The sequence below is a fragment of the Fistularia commersonii genome, chromosome 9, assembly GCF_037954325.1.
Source record: "Fistularia commersonii isolate RoL2024-O1a breed Wild chromosome 9, RoL_Fcom_v1.0, whole genome shotgun sequence".
NCBI classification, from domain to species: Eukaryota; Metazoa; Chordata; class Actinopteri; order Syngnathiformes; family Fistulariidae; genus Fistularia; species Fistularia commersonii.
Window position 1 is genome coordinate 5,155,273 of NC_141292.1, and position 13,596 is coordinate 5,168,868.

The following is a 13,596-nucleotide window of genomic DNA, read 5'->3' on the forward strand; positions in this document are numbered from 1 at the left end:
CACAATTAGGATGGTTTTTAAATTTTCATTTTTCTCCCCAAAACGCAGTTTCCCATCATTTCAGTTAAGAGGACGCGCCTGCGCACAGCTGCTTGGCCGTTTGGATGAATGCCACAGCCCATTCCTTTGACACAGTGCCAATTATCACTACAACACACACACACACACACACACACACACACACACACACACACACACACACACACACACACACACACACACACACACACACACACACAAATACATGCTGGTGGATTCCTCCAGCTTTGATTCAATTTTATTCGCCCAGCAGCCATCAAGTGTTATCGGCCAATTAGGCCGAGGGCTCTTCAATGGAGCACTCAGAGCAATTAGGCCCCCAAACTATGAGGAAATAAACAGCTCCCCCATCATCTTTTTAACCATATTGGTCAAAAACATACTTTCAAAAACCTAAAAAATACAGCATCGGCTGGAGGTTTGTTTTCAGAGATGGTCAAACAAGTTATTTTGTTTTTTGGTTTTTGGTGGGGATTTAATCTCTGGTGGGACAAATCGGTCCGGATCTGTGTGCAGATTAGAGGGAGAACTGTTTGTGAATGTGGAGGAAGGAAGGAAGTGTGCGAGCTGCAACGAGGATCTCCAAGCCATTGAAGCATCTAAGGAGCTTAGACTGCGACGACAACAACAGGACCCTTTTCCTTCAGCAGAAGCGTCCATATTTACATGTTTACCCCCCTGCCCGCCCCTACGTACACATCATGAGTTATCCATTTAGTGAAAATCCCAATTCTTTTTTTTTAGCCATGATAGAACCACATCAGGAGAGAAACCGAATGTACTCTCAGCCACTTTTGAAGAAAGCCTTTCTTCAAAAACATGTTTTTTTTTTTCATCTTTGCTTGTTTTTCTGCCAGCCTTTTCTCCCTCTCATGAATATTATGATGAGTCCATGGGGGGGGGGGGGGGGGCTTTTATCCTGTTTTGTTTTCTGCAACGATAAAAGCTGAAGCATCATTTCAGAAAATTGGTAAAAACGTTAACACACCTGGGCCCCTCTTGAGAAAGCAGCTGCTGTCGGCAACCAATACCCCGCTGCCTTTTTGGTGCTCTGCAACCTGGTTAGAAGTTGATTTTTGACCTTGAGTATGAGCTGGTTCAACAGCCTTACAAGTGTTGGGGATTAGAAAAGCCTCTTCCCTGAAGGATTACTTCAAAAGCGGAAAAAGGAGGGGGGCAATTACTGAAGGTAACAGAAATACACATCCTCTCTAAATACAAGCATTTTGGTCCGGGTGGATATTTCTAGATCTCAGCTAAAAGGGTTTCAAAAAGAATCACTGAATGATAATTTCATGTGTATGTCAGTTAAATGATATGGAATTAACCACAAAATGAACTGTCCTGAATATTGGATCACAATTTAAACAAATATACTGGACACAGGTTTGTGTATCAAGCTAGTAGAAATGTTAATCCTTATTATTTTCCATAAAGAAATAATACACCCGAACTGGATTTTTTTTTTCCTCGGTCGATTTGGAATTATTAGCGGTGTGATATATTTATTTACAGTTTTATTTTCACATCTTCAATTCAAAACTGAGGTTATCCCAGGGAAAGCTTGCACAAATTCAATATTTATAGAAGATATCAAGACTATATTTACTCGTATAGCTGAATAGCATATCAGTTCTGTCCTGTGATTATGTCATTTGTCAGCACATTTGATTTGTCACATTAATATGCACTATCTTGTACTCTAATATATATATATTTCATCTGACATATAATTTACATCACTCTGACCTTTATGCTAATTGTTTGATTTTAAACTGACATTTTGGAACCATGACAACATTTCCGCTGTTGTACTTTTTTTTTCTTTTCATAAATTAGTCCACTTACTTTGATACGTTTATTAGTTAAATTTGTAACATAATGTGTTTTTTTAAACAACGCTATCAGATTAGAACAATGCAGAAAGGTATGAAGTTGCTGCTTCATCTGTTTTGAGCTAAAATATGGTCTTTATTACATTCACCAATATTTTAAACAGTACTGCTGGAAAAAATCCTTTTTAGAGGAATAAATGTGGCTGTCTCTTGTTATGTTGGGGTTATTATATATTTTTACGTGTGCGTGTGTGTGCGTGTGTGTATTTAAATGTCTATTACATACATCTGAGCCAATCAGGTTACTTGTTACATGTTTGTATCCACAAGTGTCTCTGCGATGCTGCGGGGTGCAGTTCAGATTTGCGTGCGTGCGTGTGTGTAACTGCTTATGCACAGCTGAGCTGGGCAAGTGAGTGTTACTGCAGGACTTCTGCGCGCATCCATGCCACCCTTCCGACACCAGGCTGCCATTGTGTTCATGTCATGATCAATCATGTCCCCAAAAGACTGGCCTTGTCCAGGAGGGAGGGGACCAATCACACGCCTCATTACCCTGGCTTGGTTACTCCACTGCGAAGTAGTCCCAGGACACCTCGGCACTGTTGCTGTCTGCAGAAAAAGAGGAGAGTGTAGCGTGCAGGCACTGTAGAAAGAGGAAAAAAAATAGTATATATAGTGAGAACGATAAGGGATGTGGAAACGTGAGGGGTAATATATGTATCCACTTTTAGTTACTTAGTTAGGTAGGTAGTGTGATAGATGCTGCGAGTGGAAAAGTGTTCACAAATTATGATATCTACATCGATATGTCAATGAGCCGTGGAAAATGTGCAGACAAGGCAGACACCAGCTCCACGCGTATTTACTGTAGCTAAAGGTCCACCCTCTCGGTCCTTTAGTTTTTCAACCATAGAGAGCGGCTCTCATTGTTTTGAAATGGCTCCATCTGGCAAGGGGTTTACTGACCAGGCCGGCCGTGGCTTGCTCCCCCAGCAGCTGGCTAAACTGCCCAACCGCTTTTCTGCTCGGCCCTCGTAGTAACCGACACTCTTTGGTGGCTTTGCCTCGCAAACGCACAATAACACACAAAGCTAACTGTCCCCCCGGCCTGCCAATCTAGGGGTCAGCTGGCTTGAGTCAAGGAAGGGATGGGATGTACGCCGAAGGGGTGGTGAGGGGCCGGATGGGTGACACCACTTGGCCTTTTGTTGTTCATCCCAAGAGATCCATAGTATAGTGAACTGGTTGTATAGGTCAAAAGTGTGCGTGATAAGTCATTTTAAACATTATTCAAACACGAAACTCTTTTTCGTGTAAATCATACCCTTAAAATCAATTTCGATTCATCCAATATCTTACGGGCTAAACCCAACAGCTGGTCCTCGAGTCCAAAGCAGGATGCTTTGTGCTTGCTGGAGGGTCCACTCTGGGCTAAAAAGGCTGCCACCTCTGCCCGGTATCAACCCCTCTGAATATTGATATGCTAATGATGAACAACATGGGGAACAAAGGATGGCGGCTACCACTGGAAGGAGATACAATGGCCCTTCAGTCAGGCCTTGACACTTTTACTACCCAACATGTGTCCTTAGTTTCATGCTCAGACAATAAAGGCCAACAACTGTCCATCCATTTATATAGGTGGGAGTGGGGTGGGGTGGGGGGGTGCAGGTCTGACACCCTGTCTGGGGACCTGGTTGGTTATGTTGTGTTTTCGCTCGTCTTTGTCCGGGGTGGGAAATATCAGGCAGTGTGAAGCTATCCTAAAGCTTGAAATAATGCCCTGAGGTCAGAGTTTAAACCTTTCAGGCTGAGCTAAGGCCTGACCTGGCTTGTCATTACAGATGCCTGCCTGCTGTGAGGTCTTTCCAGCTTGCTGGTGTTTTTTTTTTCTTTTTGTTTTTTTTTTGAGGGCGGAGAATTAAGAATTCAAAATAGCTGACTTGTAGGATGAAGTGAAAAAAAGTGTCCATAAATATGGAATCAACTTTAAAAGTTTACATCTACTTTTATTGAGTCATACAGACAAATGTAGAAACGATGAGTCTCCCATGCAGTCGGGAATGATGTGCAGGGCTCGGGGATGTGTGGTGGATCATGTAATGGAATCAATGCGATGTATTATTCATGTATTTAATACGTCTGCGATAAATAAATAAATGCTGCTCAATTTACAAACAATGACAACAATATGGTTTTTCAGCGATGTCACACATTTCCCAAGAGAATCTACTAAGCTTTCTAATTGCTGAACTGTTTACATTCCGGTGTTGCAAACTGTAATGCAAACGATCGAAAATATTAAGTTTTAGTGTGTACATCCGGGTTGATGTAGCTCATGATGGTTCATGATCAAGTACCACCAGAGCCAATTGGGACCTAATGTTGCTAATTTAACTGAATACATATCTGCTCAAGATCTGTGGAATCTGGTCTGAGTGCTTGTATCATAATATTAATGCCAATAACGTCCAGTATTATCATTTAATAGTTAGTTAGCCCACTGGTAAAGTGTCCGCCATGGTTTGCCATGGCAGTCAATGGTATAACTAGTTGTTTAGAGGATGGCAATGTGGGTGTAATCCTTTGTATTATCCTTTTTGTTCATATTTTATTTTATTTTATTTTATTTTATTTTATTTTATTTTATTTTATTTTATTTTATTGTTTTCGCTTGCATTACAAATTACCAAATCCTTCGATGTTAATGTATAACTAATTTAAGTTATGCGCTCTTGGATTCACCCTAATCTCCCCAGTGGGCCCTCTCACGTGCTAAGTTCACATTAACAGTATCCACGTCTCTCAATTTTAACAGGTAGAGAGATGGGGATGCTAAGAATTGGGTTCCTAAGGCAACAGTTACCTCAAATGATGAGTGTTTTCATTCTTGCAAAATGAATACATTTATTGTTACTAATTTATTTGCTGATTAATCATATTCAGTGTCAGTGAGTATCAGACAACTGGCATGCCACTGCCATCACTGGGCTCAGTTTTTTTTTTTTTTTTTAAGCTCACATTTATCATTGTGACGCCATTATATGTCACTTTTGCTGAACTAGCAAGGTTTTGGTGCCGTGCATTTCCTTTGGGATTGTCACACCAGCAATCCAGACATTTCCATAGTTACGGTTATTCTGTTTTGCACGAATGCTACCACGGTATCTGTTTTGAAAATGCACTTGAGAAGATCCAACATAATAGATATGTATTCTTTCCCAATTCTATTTTCTCAGTTATTTAGGGGATGATTGTTAAAATGTATTACTTTTTGCTGTCTGTCTATATGCGAGTGGACTCATGTTTTTTCTTTTTTTTTTGTCCTTTCTTTATCATTTAGGGGAGGGTGGGTCTAAACATTGTGGCTAAGAGGTGGCTCGGCACACGCCTGCCTGACGGTCGTAATCCCACAGTCTCAGACTCATGACCCACTTTCCTGGAGGAGCGGGACGAAGCAGTGGCCTCTAACCCAGGAGGAGCCTCCAGACGCAGAGTGGAGGGGTGGAGGACCCCCCAGCCCCCAATCTTTCAGGACAAAGAAAAAGACAGACTCTTGCAAAGACTCCTGAAAGCCACATATGAGATTCAGCAACACTAATACCTCAAACTGATGCTCTTATCCTTTGGTCTGATGAATAATTCAGTAAGTGTGGCATTTTGCTCACTGCAAAATACATGCAACTTGGCATCCTCTTTCACCTGTTGTTTTTTCCCCTTGGTCTCAGTATGCCCTTTGGCAGTACTTTGATTTTTAGATTATGTCCTTTTTATATGAAGAAAAAATGTAAACTTTTAGAAAAAACTGAATAGAAGTGTCAAGTATGTCCCGTGTCAACGCTCGGCCTTTATCAGATGGTGATTTCTTACTCGGATTATTGGTGAATGTTCTCGTGCCAAGGTGTCGTGGACATTACTTTTGTTTCCAAATTCAGGAAATTGTAAGTACCATAATACCGGGCAAGGATATGAGCCATTTCCTAATTAAAGCACAGAATTAAGTAGAGATCATCCATTAATACAAAGGAAATCAAAAGAACAGCTTCTCTATTATTATGTCTTATCCCTTGAAAACATACTGACCGACATCGTGGCACGAGCCTCACGCAAATAGGTCAACAAATGCTGCGTCGAAGTATTAGATCATATCACCAAACATGCATCTTATTTTTTTTATTAACCACCAGCCGCCCCTCCTCATCCTCTTTCTGTTGTTGACAAAATCTCCCTGCACACATCACAATACATGACGCTCTTACTTCTCTCTGTATCTTAATCCCTGGCAGACTTTAAGTGTCTGGCATTGGGGCAAAATCCCAAACTGGAGAGGAGCGTGTTTGGAGACCTAATCCCCTTACCCATAGACTCGAGCTGCCCCCAATTCACCTCAGCCAAAGTAGGCCAAGAACAAGGAGCCACAACAGAGTGGGAAGCAGCTTCATGAGACTCAGTATTACCAGACAGACAGACAGAATGAAACACACTCGAGGGACACCCGCATCCACAAAGGACAAACGCACAGATGTGATGAATAAGCTGACATACTGTACCGACAGCACAGGCTCCTTAAATCATCAGGCACGCGCATTGCCTTGTACTGATCTTTAAAATTTAAACCTTGTCATTTTTCCTCAACGGCTTCGGCTGCAAGTGAGCGGGATCGAGGCTCGTTTTCGTAGTTTCTCCCCCTGATTAGATCATAACTTTCTATTCAGTCCCGGAGCTCAGTGGGAGACAGAGGGTCTCAGAGGCATCTGTGAACACAAATCAATAATTTTCAAAATTGCATCCCCATATGTTATTTTCGGTGTCCTGCGCCGACGATCACGTGATCCCCCGTGACCGAGAAAAGCTGGAGGTCAGCGATTTCTTCAGGCTTGTCAGATGTGAAGAGCAGTTGTGTCACTTCTCAGTGAAACACCTGAGAAAAACACAGGGAATGCAATACAAATGGCACCAATTATAACAACAGTTGCAATAAATATAAAAAAACAAGAAACTATAAACGCCTTCAGGTGATATTATACTCCAAAAAGATAAGATAAGACAAGATAAAATAAGATAAAATAAGATAAGATAAGATAAGATAAGATAAGATAAGATAAGATAAGATAAGATAAGATAAGATAAGATAAGATATACTTTATTGATAGATAGATATTGCTATGGAAGTACATCTGAGGTGGTAAGTGGAAAAGCCAATTACATAAAATCAAAAGATTATGTTCATTTTCAAATACAGGATTGTTAAATTTGACCATTGCACAATTTATCTTCATGTAACAGTTTTATGACTCATATACATATATATATAGCAACAACAGATTAAAACATGTATTCACCAATCTGCCTTGTAAAAAGAACTGGTAAGTGACCAAAACAGTACAAACAGAGAACTCAATTAAATTGTCTTCAAGAATTACCTGAAGTTAAAATGAAGAGAATGGAACTCCCGCTGTTGTTGATCTGGAACAAGAGAAAAAATGTCACGGTTAATTTGGATTTTGCATTGAAGTTCAGAATAAAAAAGGAAAACCGGTGAGAAAAAAAAAAAAAAAAAAAAATTCCGTGTATTTACATGCATACAGAAGGAAAAAAATCCAAGATCCCAGATTCATTTGAAATCTTTCTTTTGGTATTTATTTATTCATTGTTATTATTTTTATTGCGAGTATACCTCCAGTGAGCTTCCTATCTGTATTTGTTCTCCTCACAGCTGCGGTCTAAGGGTTATGGAATTGGTATATTGAACCGTATTTCCTTTTTGCAAAGTGTGTAGCTATTCTTAAACATAGCGTTGACAGTTATAGTAAACATGACATACTTTTGAATAAGATGAAGGGAAACCGGAGAAAGAGTAGACATGAGGCAAATTCCGTTTGTCTGTTCCCAGGATATTTGGTGCATCAGACGGCGCTGCAGGAGTCCACAGGGGTCCGAGGGAATAAAAACCCTGACTCTTGCTGAAGTCAGAGGTGCCGAGACTCATCCGTCGCTTTCCTGGTCCCGTCCCCTCTTTCATCCTTCTGCAGCTCCCGGGCTTGTTGAGTTGTGAGTTGTGGATAAGATTAGATGTGATTCCTCCATTATGCAAATTGTTTTCACTTTCCCAACCCCGCCTCCCCATGTTATCAATTGATTTTATTGAGTGATTGCTTTAATATTTAGGGGTGAGGGTGGGGGTCCATAACTGTGTTGATCTGGGCATTTTAATAAAGTACATATTCCTTTAAGGGTGGTGTCAGAAATCTTAAAGCCCAGAGTTGGTCGTTGAATTGCCAAGATAAACAACAGTGCACTGTGACAGATTCATCGGTCATCTTTCATTCACAGCATCTTGAGTTGTCCAAAGTTGAAACGACAAAAATACAAAGTTAACAGCTTGATATGCACGAGTGTGTAAATCCCACTGATTAAATTAGAGAGGGCACAGATTGAAGGTAATCATCAGAGTGCCTCACATGAGGGGTCGGGGAGTTAATCTATGTATATACCTTATGATAAGCCCGGGCTTTGCATATTCATCAGTCCATGCATGTTGACACATTACTGCTACTGTAAGCACGCTGTCTTGACTGCTGTCGGGTTTCGCCTCCAGAAACTACATTAGGCTCTCGGTAGTGGAGAAGAGCTGGGAGGAATTGGTGTGCTTAGAACTGCACACAAGCACAAAAGTGCAATCCATTTAAAATGAAATGTGGAAAATTGAAATAGAGGAAAGTCTACTCTTTTAATCTTTACGGACGATAGTGCAGTATCGTTTGGATCAATGTTATAGCAATTACTTGAGAAATGATTCAATAATCACTCCTGAAAGAAAAAGTTCCTCATAAGTTAGAAAATCAGAAGAAGGGTTGATGGTATCTATCTACTTTTAAGGCAAAAGAGGCAGTTTGGCTTGTCTTTTGAGAGTACAGTAAAATGTATTGTGGCCCCATCATTTGTTTCAAACCATCACAATCTCAAAAAATTATAGCTTAAAATAATTCTTAATTGACTGTCTTGAATGAGGCAGGTTTGGAGAATTTATTCCTTCAATAGTTAATAACATCAGCATCACAAACAGCGAGGGGTCTGTCCTCTTTTCTGCCTGCGCCGGTTCCGTGTTACTGGCATAATCAGTGCTTAAACAGATGGAGCGGTGTTAAGATGACAAGGGTGTTTCCACCTTCGGATTATCATCCCGCTGCACCAGAGCAACAACTGGTGCTGCCCGATCGCTCGTAGACAGCGGATGAGAGACGCTGGTCGTCAGATGGGATGCTGACACAACCAGATGCACGCAAGGTCCAACTCTGAAACCAAACAAATTGAGAAGAAATGAAAATAAAATTAGGATTATAGTGAAACGCAGTCAAGGAGGAGTAAAAAACACAACATGTTTTGCTTTTCTGAGTGCTGAGAAAACAACAACAACAACAAAAATGTATTTTCATGTGTCAGTTCCCTGGTGATATATCAATAGACAAATATTTCTGACAACATTTTGAAAAACAATATGACATTTTTCAGAGAGCCCAAGAAAAGGCACAGGCAGATGGTTTTGTTTTTGCCAAACGGGCCGGCTCACGAAAGAGAAACAAATTTAAGTTGCTCAGTTGTAAATCTAAAATCAGCTTACTTCAATCTCATTTTGCTTTTGTTGCTCCCCGTTGTCTGTAATGAGCTATTGCTGTTGATATTTTGTTTGAGGATTAAGAAAAAAAAAACTCCAAATGTAACGCTGGAGACTGAAGGAAGGAGCCTGAAGAAGCTTATCATTAGGAAACAGCAGAAACCTATTAAAATGAGTTTTCATTTGAAATGATGGACTGAAAAACACACACACACACGCACACACACACACACACACACACACACACACACACACACACACACACACACACACACACACACACACACAGCTTCTTTGTTATGATTTTAGTGCCAAACCATAAACATCCTGTGGCTGTAAGCTTAGCAGGTATATTTGATATTCATTGTGTATGTGTGTGTGTGTTTGAGAGTGCAATAGAAAGTGAGAGCAAGTTTGTGTGAGCATGACTGCATGTACTAAAAAAAAACAATGATTTTAAATTTTTATCACATAATTTGTACATCGGTTATCTACTTAGATGCTATGTGTGTAATAATTATGTACATAAGTCGTTAGTTGCGATTGTCAATTGACAAATGCACCAAAATGTTTGTTTGATGTTTGGGACTGCATGGACATGTGTGGGAAAATGACAAATTATTCTTAACCACTGGCAAATCAGGATTGTTTTTTTTAGTCTCCTGGTGGTAAACCCTTTGCTCTCTAAGCTTGACTGATGTAATACTGCCTCCCAATGGTCAATTTAAAGTACTGCAGAGGCGACCTTTTTAACATGCTGTCATTTCAACCATTATTACAAGAAAGGGGGATTTGTTTAGATAGCCAAGAAACAATATCAACATTTACAGATAATATATATGTAACAAGGTAGAGAAATAAAGCAAAACGCTGAAAAGCTCGTGAAATTATCATATCGTGAAATGTTTTTTGTGGATCTCTCATACGAAAAGAGTCAATTTAGGGTAGAAAAAGGTACATTTCGATCAAAACTTCCTGTAACGAAACAGCTAAAATGTTTCTCTTTACATTTTGAACCCTCAACCTATCAAAAATGTGGTTGGATAAAAAAGTCAGCAGGAAATACTTCAACTTCCCATGTAGTATAAAATATTAACTATGCAACTCACATAAAGCTACAGCACCTTGTGTGTGTGAGAGAGAGTGACAACAGAGAGAGAGAGAGTGAAAAACAGATGGGGAGAAGTACTGCATACTTGTCAGGGCCAGCAGCAGGTGAAATAAGTCTGTCATAGACCAAGTCATTCAAATGCAGCCAAAATGATATGAAACATTATTTCAGCACAACTGCATACTTTTATAAAGCAGTGCAATCAGCGACACTCAACTTGAGAAATTGATCAGTGGAAAGAAAAATGTATTCGATGAAATGTGTTGCAAACAAATGTTATCTCACTAAAGTGGCATTTTTGGCAATTCTCCAGTGATTGATAACATCAGCAATAAATGCTGCATTTACTTACCTTGATTAATTCTATAAGAATAATTACAATTATACAAACTAATATCTCAGCTTTGTGTAACTGGTGTAATATAACAACCAGTCAAAAAGATTGAGACTGCTGCCCGTCAATATGGCACTGGCCAAAACTAGCATTACAATCAGTTGTTTAATTATGTCTCATCTGTCATTGGTAACAGAATTAGATAATATAAATATGCACAACCAAGGGATTATACTGTTATTTATTCATGCTTGTAGTTGCCAGTTGCAGAATTATCCCTCATGCATGCATGTATGGACTGTAGATGAGGATTCCTCAGCAGGGGCCTTGGCTACCTACATTGAGAATCCTGGAGTGGGAAGCTTTAACTTGATCAGCTCGGAGCCTCCTAACTGGATGTGGTGCAGTGTTGCACTGTTGTATGTATTATTTCTTGGGAAGATGATGATATTTGCAAAAGACGCCTCTCCATTTACCCCAAAAGAAGCCTTTTCACAGGTCCAAAGGAGAGAGGCTGTTATATGGAACAGTCCCACCACAGATTTCTGTCCAGCAATGTGGAAATCAGGATATGGAGTTCTGGTCATGCTGTGTGGTGATCCATGAATGTCTTTGCATGGGAAACAGCAGGGAGAGCTGAAAGTCTTTGAATAGCTTGTTCCGGTCTTCTGCTCATGGGAAGAATTTCATGGGTGGTCCAGTCAACCAGGCAAACAAGATTGGTCAAGGGTTGGGGGAAAAAAAAAGAGCCATCCCTTAATTTGTCTCATTATCCTGTCTCACTGTGTCTGGTGGACAGCAAACCCTTTTTGGAATACAGTAAGTAGGATGTAATTACCCTCATTAAAAACACAGAATATGTAACTCCGGGCAGAATTTTGGGAGTGTCCCTGTCTGCTGGAGGTGCTGATGTCAGCCTAGGATGGCTTGTGCCGGTAGTTGCTCTCCATTGTTTTTTTCCCATGATTGTATTTGCTGCAGATGGGACTGGAGCAGGGCTGGAATGTGATTCAAGAGCCAAACTACTCCAAACCTTTTCAAGCTGACTCCAGAAGGAGCAACATGTGGATGAGCTGAAGAAGTTATAAGGGAACAAAAAACATGTGTGCGCAGGACTTGCAGTACAACATCAGTACCATCAACCAGACATTAATGTAACCCCAATGATAGTTGTTTTCAGAAGAATTTAGAATATACACACAAGGATTCTGCTCCATTTTGTGGGTTTTATCAAGATTCTGACCCACTTTGTGGCATGACTGGATGCTTGAAAAAAAGCACAATATGTTAAGTGATGGAAATAATTCAAAGCAAAGAAAAAATAAATTATATATATATATATATATATATATATATATATATATAAATGCTGGGTTTAGAACTGGGGGATCTCTATCTATCTATCTATCTATCTATCTATCTATCTATCTATCTATCTATCTATCTATCTAAATATATTCTTTGTTTAATTCAATTTAGTTAATCACATTTTATTTTGCTTTGAATTATATATATATTAAATGTATGATAATGATATATAACATATAAAACATCCATATACATATATATTATAAGAATTTTATTTATATTCCCTTGCACATTTTAGATTTGATGGGTTCTGTTTAGTCCTAGTTCTACGTTTGATATGTTTAAATTTTGCTCCACTTATAATCATTTGCACATGACCCTGAGTGCAGGATAAGAGGTAGGAATCACTCCTCATTGATCCTGAGGGGAAATTGCTTTTTGTTACAGAAGCAGCTCCTCCTAAAAAGGGAAGAGGATATAAGCATCAACGTAATATATAGATATATACAAATCAATTTAAAATAAATGAATAAATAAATAATAATTAAAAAAGAAATATATATATATATATATATATCAAGATATGTACTGGGATAGTCTCTTTTATTTATACTGTCATTGTTGCACTGCTGTGACAAAGAATTCCCCGTATGGAGATCAATAAAGTATATCTTATCTTATCTTATCTTATCTTATCTTATCTTATCTTATCTTATCTTATCTTATCTTATCTTATCTTATCTAATTGTAATATTATTTTATTGCACTATATTAGCATTGGATATGGAATGGGCTATTGCATAGAAGAAATAATTACCCAATGACTGGATTAATGATTTTGTATTCCGTTCCTTTTTTGGTCTATATTTTGGTAACAAAACTGACTCAATCGACTCAATTGAACCAAATCACTTGTGTGATTGACGTTTAGCAACCACTAAACTTAAGCTACCGCATTTTTTTTTTAACTGAACATAAACAGTTTAAACAAATATACATATGCACAAATAATCATGGCAAGGTAGAATCAAAAGTCAATGAAACAACCAGGGATGCGGAAGCAAAGGACATAAGGACATTCGTTCTGTATGTAATCAGAAGTTAACAGTGTCACAGGTTTGTGAGAAATGTTTAACGCTAGACAAAAAAGGAAGTAAAAGAAAATAATTAAATAGATAGTTAGATAAATAAAATAAAATAAAATAAAATAAAATAAAATAAAATAAAATAAAATAAAATAAAATAAATAAATAAATAAAAAAAACTTGCTGGGGGAATATAACATGTATTTAACTTGGTGGTTCACAAGAAATCTCAGACATCAAACTTTATATTTTTTGGTTTTTGGATT

At 38.8% G+C, this 13,596-nt stretch overlaps 1 long non-coding RNA gene across 1 annotated transcript; it reads right to left on the reverse strand.

Annotated features, from left to right (window-relative positions):
• Positions 1-4,627: 4,627 nt before the first annotated feature.
• On the reverse strand, positions 4,628-7,885 carry LOC147231040 (uncharacterized). The gene is made up of 3 exons (XR_015106638.1): positions 7,702-7,885; positions 7,301-7,343; positions 4,628-6,798 (listed from the first exon to the last, which is right to left on the reverse strand). It is a non-coding gene; the product is annotated as an uncharacterized LOC147231040 (long non-coding RNA).
• Positions 7,886-13,596: the final 5,711 nt, after the last annotated feature.